The 13,686-nt window shown below is 53.6% G+C and overlaps 1 protein-coding gene across 1 annotated transcript in view; it reads right to left on the minus strand.

Moving 5' to 3' along the window:
* Nucleotides 1–9,151, minus strand: part of LOC138917406 (olfactory receptor 2AE1-like) — a 407,962-nt gene extending 398,811 nt beyond the window's left edge. The window contains exon 1 of the mRNA XM_070233603.1: nucleotides 8,879–9,151. The gene's annotated coding sequence lies outside the window, so the exon portion shown is untranslated. The remainder of the gene's footprint in view (nucleotides 1–8,878) is intronic.
* Nucleotides 9,152–13,686: the final 4,535 nt, after the last annotated feature.

Raw genomic sequence — 13,686 nt, forward strand, 5'->3', positions numbered from 1 at the left:
CCGCGCGCCGCACAGCTGTCCCGCGACCTGACGGGCACCTCTCGGCGCACAAGCCTATTCCTCAGAAACACGCTCGCCTCCCACCAGCCCCCAGGCCCACGCCCCCAGGTACCTCTCCCAGATGGCATCATCTTCGCAGGCGCCCTGGTCGTCCGTGTCCGGCGAGCAGGAAGAGCGGGAGCTGAAGGAGGGCCACCTCAGGCCAGCGGCCATGGCTGTGGAGGGCCCGGGCTGCTGTGCCCAGCGGGGACACGGAGCGGCGTCCACGGACGAGCCCGGCCCGGGAGAGAGCCGCAGAGCGCGGCCGGACTCCGCGGGGCTCGGCTCTGGCCAGGCAGGCGCGGCTCGCCGACGCCTCCCACGCCTCCCGCGACGGTGGCCCAGCAGCCGCGCGCGCTCCTCTCCTGGCGGGCGCGCGCCGCCGCCCAGACGCTCCCAGGCCGTTGCCCCGCCCCCTCCAGCGGTGGACTGCGGACAGGGACAGGGACACCCTCCTGGGAGAACTCCTGGGGCCCCGCCCACACGCTTCGGACCTTCGCGGAGCGGGAAGGTGCGCTGACAGGGACGCAGGGTCCCCGCCAAGCTCGCTCTCGGGGAACTGCAGCCTCCTCCCTCGGGTTTTACTCGAACGTCAGACCCCAAACCACGCAACGTCTACAAGCAAACCTAGGCAGTCAGCCCTTTGACACCAGTCTTAGCAGCCTATGTTCAAGTACCACGTCTGACTGGGCAATGGAAACAAAATACGAAATGAACAAACGGGACTACATCAAAGTAAAAAAATCTTCTGCACGGCAAAGGAAACCATCCACAAAACCAAAACGCAACCTAACACCTGGGAGAAGATACTTGCAAACCGTATGTCGGATAAGGGGATAATACCCAAAATACAGAAAGAGCTCATACACCTCAACAACAAAACAAATCAACAACCCAATTAAAAAAACGGGCAAAAGATCTGAGCAGTGACTTCTCCAAAGGAGATATCCGGATGGCCAACAGGCCTATGGAGAGGGGCTCAACATCATGAGCGAGCAGACAAGTGCAAATGAAAACTACCATGAGACGTCACCTTACTCTGGTCAGAATGGCTCTAAGTAGCAAGACAAGAGACAAGTGTCGGAGAGGATGTGGAGAGATGGGAACTCTCCTGCACTGCTGGTGGGAGCGCAGACTGGTGCAGCCACTACGGAAAGCAGTAGGGAGTATCCTCAGAAAACTAAGAATAGATCTACCGTTATGATCCGGCTATCCCACTGCTGGCTATTCATCCAAAGAACTCGAAGACACAAATGCAGAAAGACACGTGCACCCCTAGGTTCACTGCGGCATTATTCACAACAGCCAAAACTTGGAAGCAACCTAGGTGCCCATCAAGGGAGGAATGGCTAAAGAAGATGTGGTACGTATACACAATGGAATACTACTCGGCCATAAGAAATGATGAGACCTGGCCATTTGTGACAACCTGGATGGACCCTGAGGGTACTATGTGAAGTGAAATAAATCAGAGGGAGAAAGTCAAACACCGTGTGATCTCACTCATGAGCAGAAGATAAAAACAATCACAAACACACACAGAGCAACGGAGATTGGATTGCTGGTTACCATAGGGGGAGGGGGGGAGGGGAGAGAGCAAAAGGGGTGATGAGGCTCGCATGGGAGGTGACGGACTATAATTAGTTTTTGGGTGGTGAACACGATGTAATCTACACAGAACTCGAAATATATTACAACGTACATCTGAAAGCTATATGATGTTAGAAGCCACTGTTACTGCAATAAAATAAAATAAAATAAAATAAAGAAGTGTAGGAGCCTCAAGAGGCTGACAGGCTTTTGAAAAGTTATTCTAGGGGTTTTTACGGCTTAGCTCAGGGCGGCAGACACCAGCCTGAGACACAGCTGTGACACAGTCACTAACTTCAACTAAATTATATTCCGACCGGAGGAAAATCAAAACTACTATAATAATAATAATTTATCAAAGGCCTCACTTTGGGCCAGATCCTGTGCTAACTGCTTTGCACCAACTATCTCATTTAATCCTCACATCCCAAAGCTAGGTTACCGCTACTCTCCCCATTTTAAAGGTGAGGAGACGGAAGCAGAATGATGGCAATCTGCCTGGAATTCACAGAAGGATTCTCTATGTAATGACGTGACTTTTGGACAAGACTTAAAGGTTTAACACATTACAGTGAAGATGCAGATCCCAGTATCACAGAACGCGAAAAACACTGAGTCCTGCCAAGTGCATTAAAACACTAATTATGGATCCTCACAATCTCTTGGCCTGTTTTCTCAGAGGAGGGAAAACCCAGTGTGAAAAACCCTTGATGAGAGGTCTGCAGAGGAGGACTACGTCTGGTCTTTAAAGCCGGGAACTATCCCAGTAGATTCGGAGTCAGTGGGCCCAGAGGAGGCCTTGAGCGTCTCTGTTCTTGGAAAAAGCCCCACAGGCTACACTTCCGTGCCCTTGGAGTTGGGCAGTTCGGTCATGCCCTACATCGGGACGTTTCAGTCCACAACGGGGGTCCCAGAAGATTAGTCCCATGTGGCCTAGGTGTGTAGGAGGCTCTGCCATCTAGGATTAGGAACTCGGTGGTGTTTGCACAGTCTCGAGATTGCCTGACTGTGACACACTCCTCAGAACTGATCCCCACTGTTAAGCAAAGCATGACTGGACTGCCTTAGATTCTCCACGGTTCCAGACCCTGCCCTGTTTACATGACTGCACACGCAGAGGGCACCGTGTCTGAGGCAGAGAGCAGCTGGAATCACACAAGCTCTCGACAGAGAGTCAGGGAAAGGCGTGCTCTGCTTACACGACTCTCTACTTTTCTCTGTGTCTGAACCATTTCATAGCTAATCTGCTCTTTTTAACCGAACAGCTTTGCAGAAAAGAAAAAAAAAAAAAAAGGTTACCAACAAATACTAAACAAACCAATATAAACAATACATATTAAATAAGCCTAACCCTACTATGCTACTGAAAAGGCGTTTATTTCCCTGGGATAATTTTGACAGCATTAGATTGTTTTCCCAAGAGCAGCCAAGTCGAGGGAGATTATTTCGAATTCCACGGTGCTACAGATGCGGTCAGTAGCAACTGCAAGCTGGAAAGGAAACAAAGTTGGGTGTAATCCATTCAAGTTCACACGTTTCACCAGGGACAGCCTCCAAGCCTTTAATACTTATGTATGCATTTATCCATTTATTTAATCAACCACTACTAACGCCTACTACAGGCCAGACGCTGCTCTAAGTACTTTACGGCTATGAAATATCCTCTCACCTTTACACTCACCTATGGAGTGTGTATGATAATCATCCCCGTTTGACAGATCAGGAAACTGACACACAGAATGGTACGGTAACTTGCCCAAGTTCACACAGCCCGTAGGTGGCAGAGCTAGGACCCATCTGACAGAGTCTGGCTCCAGAGTCCACGCTCCGAATCACCACGCTTAGTCTCCAAAAACCTATAGAAAGCGCCAGCCTTAACCGAAAAGTTTTGTTTTCCCCACCCTACAGTCCCTACGCGGCCCCAGGCTCCAGGGCACTCTTTCAGCTCCTCTGACAGGCCATACTCCTCCCTTGCCCCGTCCCAACGCTCTCCCGCACAAGTCCTCCTTTTCTTGTAGGCATCTGCTCTCAGCTTCAACATCACTGCCTAAGCCACAAAGTCTATCAGTAAATGCCGTATTTCTCAGCACCCAACACGAAATAGTTTTTACGTATCTCCTAGGTAACTAGTCGCTGCCTATCTGTCCTTTCCAACTAGGCTGTGAGGCCCAGTACGTCAAACACCCTGTCAGTCTTGCTCACCAAGTGTCCAGACCACTGAACAACGCACCGACCAGAGGAAAGGAAGGACTTGTCCCAAGGTCAGCTCTCCAGACTTTCTGTGGAAGGAGGGAACGAACGGAGCACCCTCCAGCCTCACGCTTTCTCTGCCAGACTTTCAAGTGTGGGACACATACCTGTGCTCACAATGCTCCCCGGACAGCCCCCACCGCACCCCTAACAGCTAGACTTCCGCACAGTCAAGGGCTTTGGAAAGCACTGGCTCTGCACACAAACGTTACGTGGCCCTCGACAGGCCACTTCCCCCGAACCGGCCTGAGCTTCAGGGGCACAACAGGCTTCATGAAAACCCCAACGGAACGTAGCCTCTAAAGGAGGGAGACCTGCACTCCTCAGAACGCATCGAGACCAGTGTCCTTATCGACTTCGCGTCTGTCCCTCCAAGAAGCCAAGACCCCGGGGGCCGCTTCAGCGCCCGACTCCCGGGCACCGCGTCGCCAGGCTGGCCCCGTGCCCGGCACACACCGCCCGTTCCATGAACGAGTGACGCGCACGAAGAGACCCCCCACCCCCCCGCTCCGCGCGCCGCACAGCTGTCCCGCGACCTGACGGGCACCTCTCGGCGCACAAGCCTATTCCTCAAAAACACGCTCGCCTCCCACCAGCCCCCAGGCCCACGCCCCCAGGTACCTCTCCCAGATGGCATCATCTTCGCAGGCGCCCTGGTCGTCCGTGTCCGGCGAGCAGGAAGAGCGGGAGCTGAAGGAGGGCCACCTCAGGCCAGCGGCCATGGCTGTGGAGGGCCCGGGCTGCTGTGCCCAGCGGGGACACGGAGCGGCGTCCACGGACGAGCCCGGCCCGGGAGAGAGCCGCAGAGCGCGGCCGGACTCCGCGGGGCTGGGCTCTGGCCAGGCAGGCGCGGCTCGCCGACGCCTCCCACGCCTCCCGCGACGGTGGCCCGGCAGCCGCGCGCGCTCCTCTCCTCGCGGGCGCGCGCCGCCGCCCAGACGCTCCCAGGCCGTTGCCCCGCCCCCTCCAGCGGTGGACTGCGGACAGGGACAGGGACACCCTCCTGGGAGAACTCCTGGGGCCCCGCCCACACGCTTCGGACCTTCGCGGAGCTGGAAGGTGCGCTGACAGGGACGCAGGGTCCCCGCCAAGCTCGCTCTCGGGGAACTGCAGCCTCCTCCCTCGGGTTTTACTCGAACGTCAGACCCCAAACCACGCAACGTCTACAAGCAAACCCTTTGACAGCAGTCTTAGCAGCCTACGTTCAAGTACCACGTCTGACTGGGCAATGGAAACAAAGTACAAAATGAACAAACGGGACTACATCAAAGTGAAAAAAAATCTTCTGCACGGCAAAGGAAACCATCCACAAAACCAAAACACAACCTAACAACTGGGAGAAGATACTTGCAAACCATATATCGGATAAGGGGTTTATATCCAAAACACAGAAAGAACTCCGACAGCTCAACAACAACAAAAAATCAACAACCCGATTAAAAAGACGGGCAAAAGATCTGAGCAGTGACTTCTCCAAAGAAGGTATACGGGTGGCCAACAGGCATATGGAAAGGGGCTCAACATCATTAGCGATCAGAGGAAGGCAAATCAAAACTACAAGGAGAGGTCACCTTCCTCTGGTCAGAATGGCTCTAATTAACAAGACAGGAGACAAGTGTCGGAGAGGATGTGGAGAGAAGGGAACTCTCCTACACTGCTGGTGGGAGTGCAGACTGGTGCAGCCACCATGCAAAGCCGTATGGAGTATCCTCAGAAAACTAAGAATACATCTACCATACGTATGATCCAGCTAGCCCACTGCTGGGTATTTATCCAAAGAACTGGAAAACACCAATGCAGAAAGACACATGCACCCCTAGGTTCACTGCAGCATTATTCACAACAGCCAAAACTTGGAAGCAACCTAGGTGCCCATCAAGGGAAGTATGGACAGAGAAGATGTGGTGTGTATACACAATGGAATGCTACTCGGCCCTAAGAAACGATGAGATCCGGCCATTTGTGACAACGTGGATGGACCTTGAGGGTATTCTGCGAAGTGAAATAAATCAGAGGGAGAAAGTCAAACACCGTGTGATCTCACTCATGAGTACATGATAAAAACAATGACGAACACGCACAGAGCAACGGAGATTGGATTGGTGGTTACCGTAGGGGGAGGGGGGGAGGGGAGAGAGCCAAAGGGGCGATGAGGCTCACATGTGAGGTGACGGACTATAATTAGTTTTTGGGCGGTGAACACGACGTAATCTACACAGAATTCGAAATGTATTACAACGTACCTCTGGAAAGCTACGTGATGTTAGAATCCACTGTCACTGCAATAAAGTAAAATAAAATAAAATAAAACAAAATAAAATAAAGAAGTGTAGGAGCCTCAAGAGGCTAACAGGCTTTTGCAAAGTTATTCTAGGGATTTTTACGGCTTGGCTCAGGGCGGCAGACACCAGCCTGAGACACAGCTGTGACATAGCCACGAACTTCAACTCGACTATATTCCGACTGGAGGGAAGTCAAAACTACTGTAATCATAATTTATTGAAGGCTTCGCTTTGTGCCAGATCCTGCGCCGACTGCTTTGCACCAACTGTCTCGTTTAATCCTCACATCCAAAAGGTAGGTTACCGTTATTCTCCCCATTGTAAAGGTGAGGAGAGGAGGCGGAAGCAGAAAGATGGCAACCTGCCTGGAATTCACAGAAGGATTCTCTAGGTAATGACGTGACTTTTGGACAAGACTTAAAGGTTTAACACATGACAGTGAAGACGCAGATCCCAGTATCACAGAACGTGAAAAACACTGAGTCCTGCCAAATGGATTAAAACACTAACTATGGATCCTCACAATCTCTTGGCCTGTTTTCTCAGGTGAGGGAAAACCCGGTGTGGAAAACCGTTGAGGAGATGTCTGCAGATGAGGACTATGGCTGGTCTTTAAAGCCGGGAACTATCCCAGTAGATTCTGAGTCAGTGGGTCCAGAGTAGGCCTCGAGCGTCTCCGTTCTTTGACAGAGCCCCACAGGCTACACTCCCGTGCCCTTGGAGTTGGGAAGTACCGTCAGGCGCTACATCAGGACGTTTCAGTCAACAACGGGGGTCCCAAAAGATTAGTCCCATAGAGCCAAGGTGTATAGGAGGCTCTGCCATCTAGGTTTATGAACTCCGTGGTGCTTGCACGCTCACGAGATTGCCTGACCGTGACGCACTCCTCAGAACCTAGCCCCACTGTTAAGCAAAGCATGACTGCACTGCCTTAGATTCTCCACGGTTCCGGACCCTGCACGGTTTAGATGACTGCACACGCAGAGGGCACCGCGTCTGAGGCAGAGAGCGGCTGGAGTCACAAAAGCTCTCGACAGTGAGTCAAGGAAAGGCGTGCTCTGCTTACACGACTCTCTACTTTTCTCTGGGTCTGAACTATTTTACAGCTAATCTACTTTTTTTAACCGAGCAGCTTTGCCAAGAAAAAGTTACCAACAAATACCAGCCAAACCAATATAAGCGATACCTATTAAATAAGCCTGACCCTACTAGGCTACTGACAAGGCTTTTATTTCCCTGGGATAATCTGGACAGCATTAGATTCTGTGACCAAGAGCAGCCAAGTCGAGGGAGATTATTTCTAATTCCACAGTGCCACAGATGCGGTCAGTAGCAACTGCAAGCTGGAAAGGAAACAAAGCCGGGTGTAATCCATTCCAGTTCACACGTTGCACGAGGGACAGCCTCCAAGCCTTGAATACTTATGTATGCATTTATCCATTTATTTAATCAACCACTACTAACGCCTACTGAAGGCCAGACACTGCTCTAAGTACTTTACGGACATGAAATAGCCTCTAACCTTTACACTCACCTATGGAGTGTGTGTTATAATCATCCCCGTTTGACAGATCAGGAAACTGACACACAGAATGGTACAGTAACTTGCCCAAGTTCACACGGCCCGTAGGTGGCAGAGCTAGGACCCATGTGACAGAGTCTGGCTCCAGAGTCCACGTGCTGAATCACCACGCTTAGTCTCCGAAAACCTATAGAAAGCGCCAGCCTTAATCGAAAAGTTTGGTTTTCCCCACCCTACAGTCCCTACGCGGCCCCAGTCTCCAGGGCATGCTTTCAGCTCCTCTGACAGGCCATCCTCCTCCCTTGCCCTGTCCCAACGCTCTCCCGCACAAGTCCTCCTTTGCTTTTAGGCATCTGCTCTCAGCTTAAACATCACTGCCTAAGTCACAAAGTCTAACAGTAAATGCCGTATTTCTCAGCACTCAACACAGAATTGCTTTTACGTATCTCCTAGGTAACTAGTTGCTGCCTATCTGTCCTTTCCAACTAGGCTGCGAGGTCCAGTACGTCAAACACCCTGTCAGTCTTGCCCACCAAGTGTCCAGACCACTGAACACGCACCGACCCGAGGAAAGGAAGTCCCAAAGTCAACTCTCCAGACTTTCTGTGGAAGGAGGGAACGAACGGAGCACCCTCCAGCCTCACGCTTTCTTTGCCAGACTTTCAAGTGTGGGACACACACCTGTGCTCACAATGCTCCCCGGACAGCCCCCACTGCACCCCTAACAGGTAGACTTCTGCCCAGTCAAGGCCTTTGGAAAGCACTGGCTCTGCACACGAATATTACGCGGCCCTCGACAGGCCACTTCCCCTGAACCGGCCTGAGCTTCAGGGCCACGACAGGCTTCGTGAAAACCCCAACGGAACGTAGCCTCGAAAAGAGGGAGACCTGCACCCCTCAGAACGCATCGAGACCAGTGTCGTTACCGACGTCGCGTCTGGCCTTCCAAGAAGCCAAGACCACGGGCGCCGCTTCAGCGCCCGACTCCCGGGCACCGCATCCCCAGGCTGGCCCCTGGGCAGGTGCCCGGCACACACCGCCCGTTCCACGAACGCGTGAAGCGCACGAAGAGACCCCCTCGCTGCCCGCGCCGCGCAGCTGTCCCGCGGCCTGACGGGCACCTCTCGGCGCACAAGCCTATTCCTCAGGGACACGCTCGCCTCCCACCAGCCCCCAGGCCCACGCCCCCAGGTACCTCTCCCAGATGGAATCCTCTTCGCAGGCGCCCTGGTCGTCCGTGTCCGGCGAGCAGGAAGAGCGGGAGCTGAAGGAGGGCCTCCACAGGCTAGCGGCCGCGGCTGTGGAGGGCCCGGGCTGCTGTGCCCAGCGGGGACACGGAGCGGCGTCCAGGGACGCCGGGGGAACGGGCGAGCCCGGCCCAGGAGAGAGCAGCAGAGCGCGGCCGGACTCCGCCGGGCTCGGCTCTGGGCAGGCAGGCGCGGCTGGCCGACGCCTCCCCGGACGGCGGCCCAGCAGCCGTGCGCGCTCCCCGCGCGCGCGCGCGCGCCGCCGCCCAGAGGCTCCCTGGCCGCTGCCCCGCCCCACCCCCCCCCCCCTCAGGCGGTGGACTGCGGACAGGGACAGGGACAGGGACACCCTCCTGGGAGAACTCCTGGGGCCCCGCCCACACGCTCGCTCTCGGGGAACTGCAGCCTCCTCGGGTCTGACTGCAATGCCACACCCGAAACCATGCAACGTCTAGAAGAAAACATAGGCAGTATGCCCTTTGACAGCAGTCTTAGCAGCCTACTTTCAAGTACCATGTCTGACTGGGCAATGGAAACAAAGTACAAAATGAACAAACGGGACTACATCAAAGTGAAAAAAAATCTTCTGCACGGCAAAGGAAACCATCCACAAAACCAAAACACAACCTAACAACTGGGAGAAGATACTTGCAAACCATATATCGGATAAGGGGTTTATATCCAAAACACAGAAAGAACTCCGACAGCTCAACAACAACAAAAAATCAACAACCCGATTAAAAAGACGGGCAAAAGATCTGAGCAGTGACTTCTCCAAAGAAGGTATACGGGTGGCCAACAGGCATATGGAAAGGGGCTCAACATCATTAGCGATCAGAGGAAGGCAAATCAAAACTACAAGGAGAGGTCACCTTCCTCTGGTCAGAATGGCTCTAATTAACAAGACAGGAGACAAGTGTCGGAGAGGATGTGGAGAGAAGGGAACTCTCCTACACTGCTGGTGGGAGTGCAGACTGGTGCAGCCACCATGCAAAGCCGTATGGAGTATCCTCAGAAAACTAAGAATACATCTACCATACGTATGATCCAGCTAGCCCACTGCCGGGTATTTATCCAAAGAACTGGAAAACACCAATGCAGAAAGACACATGCACCCCTAGGTTCACTGCAGCATTATTCACAACAGCCAAAACTTGGAAGCAACCTAGGTGCCCATCAAGGGAAGTATGGACAGAGAAGATGTGGTGTGTATACACAATGGAATGCTACTCGGCCCTAAGAAACGATGAGATCCGGCCATTTGTGACAACGTGGATGGACCTTGAGGGTATTATGCGAAGTGAAATAAATCAGAGGGAGAAAGTCAAACACCGTGTGATCTCACTCATGAGTACATGATAAAAACAATGACGAACACGCACAGAGCAACGGAGATTGGATTGGTGGTTACCGTAGGGGGAGGGGGGGAGGGGAGAGAGCCAAAGGGGCGATGAGGCTCACATGTGAGGTGACGGACTATAATTAGTTTTTGGGCGGTGAACACGACGTAATCTACACAGAATTCGAAATGTATTACAACGTACCTCTGGAAAGCTACGTGATGTTAGAATCCACTGTCACTGCAATAAAGTAAAATAAAATAAAATAAAACAAAATAAAATAAAGAAGTGTAGGAGCCTCAAGAGGCTAACAGGCTTTTGCAAAGTTATTCTAGGGATTTTTACGGCTTGGCTCAGGGCGGCAGACACCAGCCTGAGACACAGCTGTGACATAGCCACGAACTTCAACTCGACTATATTCCGACTGGAGGGAAGTCAAAACTACTGTAATCATAATTTATTGAAGGCTTCGCTTTGTGCCAGATCCTGCGCCGACTGCTTTGCACCAACTGTCTCGTTTAATCCTCACATCCAAAAGGTAGGTTACCGTTATTCTCCCCATTGTAAAGGTGAGGAGAGGAGGCGGAAGCAGAAAGATGGCAACCTGCCTGGAATTCACAGAAGGATTCTCTAGGTAATGACGTGACTTTTGGACAAGACTTAAAGGTTTAACACATGACAGTGAAGACGCAGATCCCAGTATCACAGAACGTGAAAAACACTGAGTCCTGCCAAATGGATTAAAACACTAACTATGGATCCTCACAATCTCTTGGCCTGTTTTCTCAGGTGAGGGAAAACCCGGTGTGGAAAACCGTTGAGGAGATGTCTGCAGATGAGGACTATGGCTGGTCTTTAAAGCCGGGAACTATCCCAGTAGATTCTGAGTCAGTGGGTCCAGAGTAGGCCTCGAGCGTCTCCGTTCTTTGACAGAGCCCCACAGGCTACACTCCCGTGCCCTTGGAGTTGGGAAGTACCGTCAGGCGCTACATCAGGACGTTTCAGTCAACAACGGGGGTCCCAAAAGATTAGTCCCATAGAGCCAAGGTGTATAGGAGGCTCTGCCATCTAGGTTTATGAACTCCGTGGTGCTTGCACGCTCACGAGATTGCCTGACCGTGACGCACTCCTCAGAACCTAGCCCCACTGTTAAGCAAAGCATGACTGCACTGCCTTAGATTCTCCACGGTTCCGGACCCTGCACGGTTTAGATGACTGCACACGCAGAGGGCACCGCGTCTGAGGCAGAGAGCGGCTGGAGTCACAAAAGCTCTCGACAGTGAGTCAAGGAAAGGCGTGCTCTGCTTACACGACTCTCTACTTTTCTCTGGGTCTGAACTATTTTACAGCTAATCTACTTTTTTTAACCGAGCAGCTTTGCCAAGAAAAAGTTACCAACAAATACCAGCCAAACCAATATAAGCGATACCTATTAAATAAGCCTGACCCTACTAGGCTACTGACAAGGCTTTTATTTCCCTGGGATAATCTGGACAGCATTAGATTCTGTGACCAAGAGCAGCCAAGTCGAGGGAGATTATTTCTAATTCCACAGTGCCACAGATGCGGTCAGTAGCAACTGCAAGCTGGAAAGGAAACAAAGCCGGGTGTAATCCATTCCAGTTCACACGTTGCACGAGGGACAGCCTCCAAGCCTTGAATACTTATGTATGCATTTATCCATTTATTTAATCAACCACTACTAACGCCTACTGAAGGCCAGACACTGCTCTAAGTACTTTACGGACATGAAATAGCCTCTAACCTTTACACTCACCTATGGAGTGTGTGTTATAATCATCCCCGTTTGACAGATCAGGAAACTGACACACAGAATGGTACAGTAACTTGCCCAAGTTCACACGGCCCGTAGGTGGCAGAGCTAGGACCCATGTGACAGAGTCTGGCTCCAGAGTCCACGTGCTGAATCACCACGCTTAGTCTCCGAAAACCTATAGAAAGCGCCAGCCTTAATCGAAAAGTTTGGTTTTCCCCACCCTACAGTCCCTACGCGGCCCCAGTCTCCAGGGCATGCTTTCAGCTCCTCTGACAGGCCATCCTCCTCCCTTGCCCTGTCCCAACGCTCTCCCGCACAAGTCCTCCTTTGCTTTTAGGCATCTGCTCTCAGCTTAAACATCACTGCCTAAGTCACAAAGTCTAACAGTAAATGCCGTATTTCTCAGCACTCAACACAGAATTGCTTTTACGTATCTCCTAGGTAACTAGTTGCTGCCTATCTGTCCTTTCCAACTAGGCTGCGAGGTCCAGTACGTCAAACACCCTGTCAGTCTTGCCCACCAAGTGTCCAGACCACTGAACACGCACCGACCCGAGGAAAGGAAGTCCCAAAGTCAACTCTCCAGACTTTCTGTGGAAGGAGGGAACGAACGGAGCACCCTCCAGCCTCACGCTTTCTTTGCCAGACTTTCAAGTGTGGGACACACACCTGTGCTCACAATGCTCCCCGGACAGCCCCCACTGCACCCCTAACAGGTAGACTTCTGCCCAGTCAAGGCCTTTGGAAAGCACTGGCTCTGCACACGAATATTACGCGGCCCTCGACAGGCCACTTCCCCTGAACCGGCCTGAGCTTCAGGGCCACGACAGGCTTCGTGAAAACCCCAACGGAACGTAGCCTCGAAAAGAGGGAGACCTGCACCCCTCAGAACGCATCGAGACCAGTGTCGTTACCGACGTCGCGTCTGGCCTTCCAAGAAGCCAAGACCACGGGCGCCGCTTCAGCGCCCGACTCCCGGGCACCGCATCCCCAGGCTGGCCCCTGGGCAGGTGCCCGGCACACACCGCCCGTTCCACGAACGCGTGAAGCGCACGAAGAGACCCCCTCGCTGCCCGCGCCGCGCAGCTGTCCCGCGGCCTGACGGGCACCTCTCGGCGCACAAGCCTATTCCTCAGGGACACGCTCGCCTCCCACCAGCCCCCAGGCCCACGCCCCCAGGTACCTCTCCCAGATGGAATCCTCTTCGCAGGCGCCCTGGTCGTCCGTGTCCGGCGAGCAGGAAGAGCGGGAGCTGAAGGAGGGCCTCCACAGGCTAGCGGCCGCGGCTGTGGAGGGCCCGGGCTGCTGTGCCCAGCGGGGACACGGAGCGGCGTCCAGGGACGCCGGGGGAACGGGCGAGCCCGGCCCAGGAGAGAGCAGCAGAGCGCGGCCGGACTCCGCCGGGCTCGGCTCTGGGCAGGCAGGCGCGGCTGGCCGACGCCTCCCCGGACGGCGGCCCAGCAGCCGTGCGCGCTCCCCGCGCGCGCGCGCGCGCCGCCGCCCAGAGGCTCCCTGGCCGCTGCCCCGCCCCACCCCCCCCCCCCTCAGGCGGTGGACTGCGGACAGGGACAGGGACAGGGACACCCTCCTGGGAGAACTCCTGGGGCCCCGCCCACACGCTCGCTCTCGGGGAACTGCA

This window comes from Equus caballus, chromosome 14 (assembly GCF_041296265.1).
Source record: "Equus caballus isolate H_3958 breed thoroughbred chromosome 14, TB-T2T, whole genome shotgun sequence".
Lineage (NCBI taxonomy): Eukaryota > Metazoa > Chordata > Mammalia > Perissodactyla > Equidae > Equus > Equus caballus.